Raw genomic sequence first — 11245 nt, 5'->3', positions numbered from 1 at the left:
GGGGCTCCTGCTTATCCTCAGGACTCAACTGGAAAATCACCTTCTCGGTGAAGCCTCCCCTGGCTTGCGGGTGGAATTGGTTCCTCTCTACCTTGCTCCACTGTTAATGGGGTTTATCACAATGCATTGTGGTTGTCTATGGTCTGTCTGGAAGGCTCTGCTTTCCTAAGGCGTGGTGATTACGTGTTATGCCCCACTGTATTCCCCCGTGCCCAGTCCAATGCCTGGTACTCAAAGGTTACTAATAAATGTCTGGCGAAGAAGTGGAAGAATGAAAATAAAACATGGCACCCAGGCTTTGGACACTAAGTGTGGTTTTGCACTGACGGGGCAGCTGCTACCAGGGACTACCAATGATGCTAGTGAGCCCACCAGGTGACTCAGAGGTGACTGTGGCTATAACAGAGGGCAGACGGGAGGTTTGAAAGCTCCAAGAACGAAAAGTGGATGTCAGCAGACTCTCCTGCAATTGGCAGGCATTTCCCTGAGGTAGCACCGAGTGTTCTGAGTAATTGAGGCAGTTCTGCCCATCTTGTACGTCAGTCAGAAAACAGCCAGGCTGCAGGAGTCTTGCAGGGAAAACAGGAGGAGGGCTTGGTTTGGAGGCCTTTCCCCTGCCGGGGGAGGGGGGCAGATCAGCTCCCGGGTCTCGTTCAATTTTAACACGAATACGTCATACACCTATTGGGCACCTGGCCTTTTGGTCTACACTCTGATGGAAACATTTCCAAGTACTAGATGGTCTCCCATCGCTCAGGAGGTCGCAGTCTTGCTGGAAAGCCAACTGGAATTATGAAAAATTCACAAGACCGTGTAAGATCAATCTTAGATTGTGGAGAATTAGTTGGAAGTAAAGAGGCAACCAAAAAACGGATGGAGGATGGGCGGATGGATGGAGGTGGATGGATGGATGGAGAGGGACGGATGGACGGCTGAATATTCTCTGGACTTGGAATTGCTTCAAGCTAATCGGATGCATGAGAAAATTATAATGCTTCAAGGTGTCACTCTTTCAACACTCCAAGTAACACAGTGATTTAGCCCAATTTAAGACACTCAATATTACTTTAAGCAATGATACTGATGAGTGAGAAGTGAAGATTTTTGCAAGGTTGCTGGTATGGATATTTTTTGGTCCCCAGATGACACCTTCTTTTCCTGCATAAAATGCTAGTCCTGGCAGGAAGTACCAGCAACTCCTCATCACTTAGGAACGAAAATAAGAGGCAAACAAGAAACCGTGTTTATTTTTTACCACAAGTCAGCCAAACTCCCACACCTATGCTGTGCGTTTCCTCTGTTGGGTGTCATAAAGTGCAGCAAGAAAAGGACCCCTCCCTTTCTCCCAAAGGAGCTTACCGTCACCCCGATGGGTACGGAGTGTGTGAAAGACAGCAGTGAAGGGACACCTTCTAGGGACAGGTGCAGGGGGGGAAAAAAGCCACATTCTCCATCAGGAATTCCTCAAGAGAGTGGTTCTGAAGCTCCCCGCATGGGGGACTAGGTAGCCTTTTAGCTGTTCTAGCAGAGACAAGGTAGCATTTGAGGCAAAGCTCTGAGTCACAGAGTAGACCAAGCTGCTGCTGAAAACTGTTCTGTACTGGAATGACTTGAAAGAAAACAATAGAACCCTTCGAGCCGTGGGATGAGCTACCTGTTTCTAAACCTTGCTCGCCAGGGCTGGTAAAGTTCACCTTCAAAAGATGATTTTGCTCATTATTCCGCCAGTGAGTTTTCTTCATCCCCTGGAGACTCTTCTTGAGAGCCGTTGAAACATGAGTACCTGCTCTAATTTAGACCGCTCTTTTAACTTCATTTAAATTACTGTTATCATGCCCGGTCTTCATAATGATGAGCCTCGGTCGGTAAAAATGTCTCTGAGGTGCAGGCCTTTAATGAGGATCTGAGTCCAAGGGATATAATTTGACCAGTCTACCACACAGCATTCACCAGCTCAGCTGGGCTTTGTCCACACTTGCACTGAACTTCCCTTGCTCCCTTAAGATGTGCCCTGCTTGGCTCTTTCCCATTTTCTCATGCCACAGGCACCTGATGGTGTCTTTCAACTTGGATCCACCTGCCTATTCTTCATGTAACAACAGCACCATAGTCAACCACTAAACGGTAGACTGGAGAAATATCTTTATTCGTACTCACATGGGTAAAAAATATCATCATCAGGTTGTCCAGTGGAGAACAAAGCTACTTTCAAATGTAGTTGCTCTCCACCTCATACCCATTAGTTCAGCTACTATTAAAAAACAAAACAGAACCCAGAAGATAGCAAGTGTAGATCAGGATGTAAAGAAGCTGGAAACTTTGTGCAGTTTTGGAAGGAATGTAAAATGATACCTCCACTGTGGAAACAGTAGGGTAGTTCTTCAACAAATTAAAAATAGAACAATGAGTGAAATAGACAAAGGGGATTAACAGTATACTTACCATGGTGAGCATTGAGTAATGTGCAGAAATATTGAATCGTTATATTGTACACCTGAAACTAATATAACACTGTATGTTAATTATACTTTAATAAAAAAAATTTGTACTACCAGATAAGCCACCAATTTCACTTCTGGGTATTTATCTAAGAAAATGAAAACACTAATTCAAAAAGATATATGTACCTCCATGTTCATTGCAGAATTATTTACAATAGCTAAGCTATGGAAACAACCTAAGTGTCCATCAATGGACAAATGGATAAAGATGTGCATATCTATATCTATATCTACATCTATATATGTCTTTATATATATATGTCTTTATATATATAGACATATAAAGACATATATAGATGTAGATATAGATATATTCATATATATATATATATGAATACTCTTCAGCCATAAAAAAGAATGAAATCTTGGGGTGCCTGGGTGGCTCAGTTGGTTAAGCATCCAACTCCTGATTTCAGCTCAGGTCATAATCTCAGGGTTGTGAGATCGAGCCCCATGTTGGACTCTGTGCTATGTGTGGAGTCTGCTTGAGATTCTCTCTCTCCCTCTCCCTCTGCTCCTATCCCCGCCCCCCCCCCGCACTCTCTCTGTCTCTAAAAAAAAAAAAGAAAGAATGAAATCTTGCTATTGCAACAACATGAATGAACCTTGAGGGCATTATGCTAAGGGAACTGTCACACAGAGAAAAACAAATGCCGTATGATCTCACATGTGGATTTTTTGAAAAACCAACAACAACAAAAAAAAAACCCAAGTTTGTAGATACAGAGAACAGACTGGTGGTTGCCAGAGGCAAGGGATGAGGGATGGAAGAAATAGATGAAGGGAGTAAAAAGACACAAACTTCCAGTTATAAAATAATTAAGTCATGAAGATCTAATGTATAGCATAATGACTATAGTTAATAATACCGTATTGCATATTTTAAAGTTGCTAAGAGAGTAGATCTCAAAAGTCATCAGCACAAGAAAAATTGCAACTATGTATGGTGACAGATGTTAGCTAGACTTATTGTGGTGATCCCATACAATATGTACAAATAGCAAACATGTTGTACACTTGAAACTCATGTTATATGTCAACTATATCTCAATAAAATAAATAAGGAAGTAGAGAATTAATTAATTTTAAAAAGGTAGTCTAGGACCTCTAAACTCTGGAAATACCTGCATGGCCTGGGAGCATTGCACAGAAAGGTGCTCTGGGTTTCCAGAGCCATTGTGCCATGTATAAAGATGTCAAACCCTGCCACAGAAGCAGAAACGGAGAAGAGCCAATGCGTACATCATTGCTATTCCATCACCCAGCTCGTTTACCTCCCAACAGGGATGATTCTCTCCGGTAGAGAAGTTAGCATCTGGAAAATGAAGAGCCATAGCCTTCAGGAAGGTTTACCAGTTGTTCCATTCAGTTTATCAAAATCATATTGCCGCTAGCCCTTTCCTTTCTGGACTAGCCAGTCTTTCTTTCCTTTCTTCTTTCTTTCTTTCTTTCTTTCTCTTTCTTTCTTTCTTTTTTCTTTCTTTCTTTCTTTCTTCTTTCTTCGTTGTGCCCCCGCTAAGTTTGCAAACACCATCTATCCAGAAGCCAAGGAACAGATCAGTATCCTGTGATAACTGAATAAGAAATAAAGCAGTTTGCCTTGGAGTGAAAGGAAGTCAATGTGGGATCGGTTTAGAAACATTTAAAAATGAAAGTAGGGAAGGAGGAGTGGAGGCATATCCTTCCCTCATTGATCCACTTTTCATTCTTACCACGGTCCTGTCCAGAGATTAAAATGCACAGTGAAATATTTTGTTAGTTGAGACAGTGTTCACCCCAGAATAAAATCTCCTCTTGGGAGTTGTTCGCTGTTTGCCTTTTGGTCCCCAAGATGCCAACGTTGCATCTCAAACCAGAGGAAACATGGATCAGGAAGACAATGACAAGGCAGGGCTTGAACCCTAACTGCTGTTTCCTCAGGCCGGATGGGTCTGTCCTTAACCCCACTGTCCTACTATTTGGTAGGTCACTGCTGTCATGGCCTTGCTGGCATCTGGCCCTTGTCTGGTCTTGATTTAAGAGAAGCAAATATGATATATATATATATATTCCATATATATATACATGTATGTATATATATATGGAATATTACTCAGCCATCAAAAAGAATGAAATCTTGCCATTTGCAATGATGTGGATGGAACTAGAGGGTATTATGCTAGGTGAAATAAATCAATCAGTGAAAGACAAATACCATATGATTTCACTCATATGTGGAATTTAAGGAACAAAACAGATGAACATGGGGGAAGGGAAACAAAATAAGATCAAAACAGAGAGGGAGGCAAACCATAAGAGATTCTTAACTGTAGGAAACAAACTGAGGGTTGCTGGAGGGGAGGTGGGTTGGAGGATGGGGTAACTGGGTGATGGGCATTAAGGAGGGTGATGTGATGTAATGAGCACTGGGTGTTATATACAACTGATGAATCACTAAACTCTAATAATATACTGTATGTTAACTAAATTGAATTTAAATAAAAAATCTTTTAAAAAAAGAGAGAGGCAAATAAGTCACAAATCCTTATGGGCAAAGATAATTGCAGTGGGACATGTTTTTCCCAACCCTTGGATTCAAGAGGACTCTGGCTCGGCCACAGCTGTCTCCCCAGAGTGGGCATCTGCATCCTTGCTCTCTTGGCTTTTAATGCAGCCATCAGTTAATCTTTGAATTCCTTCTTTCCACCTTCCACTAGATATTTCCTGGGGCTTAAAAGACATTTTCCTTTAGAGCAACAACTCTAAATTGTCCAAATAAAGAACTTCATACTTGTCTGTTTGAAGTCTGTTTCAATTATAAGTTGATGACCAAAGTGGTCTATTGTTTTTACATATACATATGTTGTGAGCTGTCCTAAGGGTCTCGTACAACTTCTAAGTTCCTTCTGTAGGTAATGACAGCTGCTAAAATTTAGAGTGGGGAAGGTTTAGCTATTCTCTTCCAACCTTCCTTCTAGGTCATAAGGAAAGAAAATGTCAGACCAAATTCTTCCTCCTGCGTGGACATTTATTCAACACTTATTGGCAAGCAGACATAAAGCAGTTCATGCAATTGGCGCTGTAGACTCAAATGAAGTCCCAGCTCTCTGCCTTTTGGGAGCTATGAACACTACCTTACTTGGAAAAGTTGTGGCCAAGACAATCACCACAACATTCCAGAAGCACCATTCAGCTACTCTCAGTTGGATTCAGGCACCCAGAAACGTTCAAGCGTCAGATACTGAATGCAAGATCCTTCAAGGACCCAACCTCAGATGCTCACTCTAAGAGAACAGGCTATCACTTTGCAAGCTTCTCATACCCTGCTCAGGATAAGATGTGCCTCCAAACCGTGTTTGCCAACACTCAAAACCCGAATACTTTCCTTTCTCCAGTGAGAGCTCATTCGTAACAGTCCTCATGCTAGTTGACAAGCTCTTATTTTTACCAATAAAAGTAATTCTAACATCACTATGTTATCTAGCAATTTCTATTGTTTTTAGCCATTCAGCCTGTAGGAGTTTGGTATAGAAGCCCTAGGAAACACAGCATTGAAGAGGAGCTATTCAGTTGGTTGGCTACATGGATCTGGAGCTCAGAAGACTAGTATATGCACTGCAAATTCACACAGATAGAAGGTCATGGAAGGAACAGGATGAGGTACCCTAGGAAGGAATATGTAGTGAGTCGTACGGCGGAACTACAGGCAGGACCGACAGTCCTGGTCAGGGGAAGAGTGGCTTGCAAAGGACAAGGAGAGAGGAACGAATGTCCTTCAACTTGTTACACTAGCTCCAGGAGGGAATCTGCTTTGGGAAACTTGCAAGGCAGAAGTGAAAAATCGGGAAGGGATGCATGTAGGAAACTAGGGAAAGCAAAGTAAGGTTGAGACTGAGAAGCTCGCAACACTGAATGAAGAGAGTCAGATCAGGGCCTGGGTATGTTGTAGGGAGAACTGTAGGAAGAACGAAGAGTTCAGGAAGCGGAGGCGTACCGTGGCGAGTATGGAGGAAGTGACATATGGAGAAGGAGAGAGAGACAGCTGACAAACATGACAGTAGCACTCTGTTAGGGGGGTGGAACCATAGCCAGCCTGCAGCCACAGGACATGGATCTGAACAGCAAATCAGAGCAAGCCCGAGGTACCCAAAATAGTCATTTTTGGCCAAAGCAGACCTTAAACTCAAGGGGGTGAATGATGCCCTAGAATTACCGCTATTTATAGACTTGGTAGGAAAAGGCCCTAACTCCAATATGCCCTCACTTCCTTTCAAAATGAAATTCCTTTGAATTGACTGAATTTAATTCCTTGGGGTCTGCATCAACTGTATTAATAAGCCCACACTGATTTGGGAGTTTTGCTTTATTCTCTTACAGCCTATAAAACACTAATAAACACTGATCTTCCTACAGTCTCCTTGCTACTTTTCTAGAAAGAAAAAATAGAAAAGAAAAATATCCCTGCAAACAATCCTCGTTGCATTTTGATGATGATCCTGAAACTTTTCCTCTGGTAGCCAAAAGTAATTACACTCAGTCGGGGCAAAGAAATCTTTGTTTTCTAATTACGGAGCAGATGTTTTACAGAAGCAATTACCCCTATGCCACCATTAAAAACTAATCTCACAAGTTGATCTTTGATTCAGGGAACAGCTGTGTGCTTGAGCCAGTAATGTACCCTAAAAAAAAAAAAAAAAGGAAAGAAAGAAAAAGAATTGCCATTTATATGGACCAAATGCATTTCAGAGCTGCTTTCTCTGATTTCCTAGAATTCTGAGACTCTTGGAATCGGGAACAAGCGCCTGTCACTGCTCCTTCTGCCAAGGCAGGGATCGGGGAAAATGACATACTGTATCCTGGCAGGAGAGGAATGTGATGAGCACGCCTGTGTTGGATCTCAGGACCTGGGTATATCTCACGTGATGTCTGCCCCGTGTAGGGAGTGATAACGTTTTACAGGATGGCTCTGAGGAGTCATTCACTTAATGTGCAGCTTGGGTGAGCATCCACCTTCTCAGATGCACTACAACTGCGCTGTTCAGAACCTTCAATGGTTGCCCTTATTGCCTATTCTACCTGGGAGATGGAGACAGTCCGTGGGTGCTCCTGAGACCCTTTTCCATCCCGGTTCCCGCTCCTCCATGCTCCCACCAAGCTAAACCACTCACCTTTTCTCTAGCTCGTTCAGCTTTCCTGCCTTTACTGCCTCCCACCCCTGGTGGACCTTCTCAGCTAGAGGCAGTCTCATTTTGCGCAAGGAATGCGTTTTCTTCGATTTACGTATCTTAGGAGCAATTATCCTGTGGGAACATCTACAAAGTCTGGAGTATATGTTCTCTGAATGCATAAAGCTACAAGCAAAATTGTTCTTTCAGATGGGTAGCTATCCGTTTTTCCATGTTCCCTCATTATTTTGTCCAATTACAGAGTTTTTGTGAACCTAAGGTGTATCCACTTGTTTTGTTTATTTTCAACATTAGCTCTCATGTTTTGCAGAGAGAATTCTTCTAAATTACCCTTATTGTGTATGATAACCACTGCGCTGTCACTTTTGGAGCATTTTCCCACATCTAACATTGTTGCAAAGTTATTGATCTTTTTTTAAGCACATTTTTCTGTATCAGGCTTAGCACCAACACATAATAAAAGCTTAGATAACATTGTTACATGACATGTAAAGATTTTACATTATTAAAAATTGTAAGTGTTAAAATAATAGCGTAATAATTGCCACAATCATTCATAGAATTTCCAAACCGTACAAACAACAGATTGGTTTCTGGAATAATTACAGTAATGACATGGAAGAGTGAGTAATTGGCTTTACTGGCAAAAGAGGCCTCAACATTTACTAATAATTTGAACACAGTTTACTATCCATTCAGCCTTACCCATTTAGAAGTTATACAACAAGCTGTGTTTGTAATTTGGGGAGTAAGAATAATTCCAAATTTTGTGCCATAAATGGGATTTCATTAACATCGTATTTTCAAATCCCCACCATTCAGGTTCACAACAGAATAAAACAACTTTGAAATTTTCTCCCACTACTTTCACCCCTTCTTCTCCCAACAATTTCTACCTGTCAAAATTTTACCAATGTTTGGGCGCCTGGGTGGCTCAGTTGGTTGAGCGACTGCCTTCGGCTCAGGTCATGATCCTGGAGTCCCGGGATCGAGTCCCACATCGGGCTCCCTGCTCAGCGGGGAGTCTGCTTCTCCCTCTGACCCTCCTCCCTCTCATGTTCTCTGTCTCTCATTGTCTCTCTCGCAAATAAATAAAATCTTAAAAAAAAAAAAAAAAAAAATTTTACCAATGTTTAAGGACTAGATCAAATATGACCTCTTTTAAAAAACAAAACAAAACTTGTCTTAATCTTCCCAACATAATTTGATCTGCTTAAGTCCAGCAGCATTTGGGCCTATATTACAGGACTCTCTCATGTAACCATATCTGCTTTTCTCATATTTTCCTATCCCTTCTTAGACTGTTCCTTAAGGAAGTGATCTGTGTCTTATCTTTATAGCCCCTTTGAGCATCCAGTCCAGCACTTGACAGAGCAAGTGTTGAATAAAAGTTTGCTTTTAATTAAATCAAGTTGTAAGTCTCACTTGTCTCCAATGACCTGGCCTCAAAGCTGATTCCTCTGGTTCAACCACCCGTACCTGAAAAATCAACTACTTTCTAAGAAAGTAAATTTAGGTCTGTATTAGTTTCCTGGGGTTGCCATAACAAAGCACCAAACACCAGGTGGCTTAGAATAAAAGAAATGTATCCTTTCACAGTTCTGGAAGCCAAAAGACTAAGATCAAGGTTGGCAGGGTTGGTTCCTTCTGGGGGCAGGGAAGGAGAATCCATTCCATACCTCTCTCTTAGCCTCTGGTGGCCTGCTGGAGATTTTTGCCAATTCTTTGCTTCTGTGGATCACCCTGATCTCTGCCTTCATGTTCACATGGCCTTCTCCCTGTGTGTGGGCCCCACTCCAATATGACTTCATCCTAAGTAACTATATCTGCAATGACCCTATTTCTAAATAAGGTCACATTCTGAGCTTCTGGAGGTTAGGATTCAACATTTGAATTTTGTGGATGGGGAGGACACAATTCAGACTGTATTAGGCACCACTCTATAAAAGAGCCAAAGGAAAAAGCCTGAGATCACTTTTGTACCACTTATCACTAGCCTGGGAAAAGATCAAAATTTAAAATTTGAAGTACAGTTTCTACTGAATGTATTCTGCTTTTATGCCATTGTAAAGTCAAAAAATCATGAAGTTGAACCATTGTAAGTAGAGGACTGTCTACACGTTGGCATGGAGAAAAGGAATCCTTTATAAATGAACTAATTTATTGAGTCTGGACTTGAATTATCAGAAGTAAAAGATCTAGAGGTCTCCTCTCCTCTTGACAAACAGAACACCCATTTTCTTTTTTTTTTTAAGCAAGACCCAATTAAGCCTTGATGTAGAGATGACAAGATAAAATATTATGATTCCATCCACAGTGTTCATAATTCCTTTCGCACATTTGCATCTCTAAAGAACCAGATCAGACAAACTCCTGGCATTTTCTCAAATTCTGGTCTCTGGCATCTATCTCTTAATAATTTCCAGAAGAGATGGTGGTGAAAAAGGAAGCAGCAGTTCATTCTGGGTCAGCTTCCACGGCAACGGACTGATGTTAGCATTGGAATCTTTCTTCTGATGGTGCCTTCAGAGGAGAGAGACTTGTAAGGGTGTTATGCCTAATCCCCATTTATTCTGAAAAGATACAAGACACTCAACAGAGAAGTTTCACGACCTAGTGCGTTTGGACTTTTCTTTCTTTTCTTGGCTTTGCTGGTTCCGTTTTGTTAAAAGATCTCCAGCTTGTTTCATTGAAGTAAATGTCCAAGGAGTCTTTGGAATAATAGGACCCAAGAGTTTATTTGTAGCATCTCATTAGGAAACTAGAAGCAGCGGCACTAGAGAATAATTTGCCACACCAGAGGTTTTGTTCTCACAGCTCTGGTTGTTCAACTGTCACCTTATTTACAAATGAGAGACTAGCCTCCAGGCAAAGCAAAGGCCTGGTGTTTAAAAAGTGCAGATTCTAGGGCTAACCCTCAAACCAAAAAGTCACAAATGTTAGGAGTGGGACCTAGGAACTTGTATGTGCTTCTGATGACTTACGACTCCTTCCCACTTTTAAGAACCCAGGATACTGTGATTTCTCCTGGAAGCAAACAAAAACAAGGCCTAAAGAATAATCCAAAGGCAAAGTCTGTTGAAATTGGCTAAGTTCAGGGCTCCACATAAAACCTAATAGTCTTGGGGAATATGCAAGAGAAAAAGCTATCAGACTTGCCACTGTTTATTGGAGAAATCAGGCCTATTCACATGGTAAGATGTTTCAGGAGTAACATAGAACAGCGTGCAACAGAAGAAAGAAAATAAGCCATAAATGCTGAAGATCTGAGTGGTAAAAGATTATCAGAGTTGAGACAGAACGGTTCCTTTCAAGAAAAGTAATTTGGTTTTGGTATTAGGAAACTGCACATCTGCCTAATACTGATTGAGTGACAGTTACACATTGGAATCAATTATTTTCAGCACAGAAACAGAAGCATGAATATGTGAGCATATTGTATACGATGTAGCATTTTTTAAAGTGGAGAGAAAAAGAAACAGTATTTAATAACTGTGTTGAGACTTCCTGTTTTGAAAAAACGGGTTAGATCCCTCCCTCGTGCCATACACAAAAACAAATTCCAGATGGATTAAATAC

The sequence above is a fragment of the Halichoerus grypus genome, chromosome 2 (assembly GCF_964656455.1).
Source record: "Halichoerus grypus chromosome 2, mHalGry1.hap1.1, whole genome shotgun sequence".
NCBI classification, from domain to species: Eukaryota; Metazoa; Chordata; class Mammalia; order Carnivora; family Phocidae; genus Halichoerus; species Halichoerus grypus.
The sequence above is the reverse complement of the archived record's forward strand: the minus strand, read 5'-3'. Positions refer to the sequence as shown.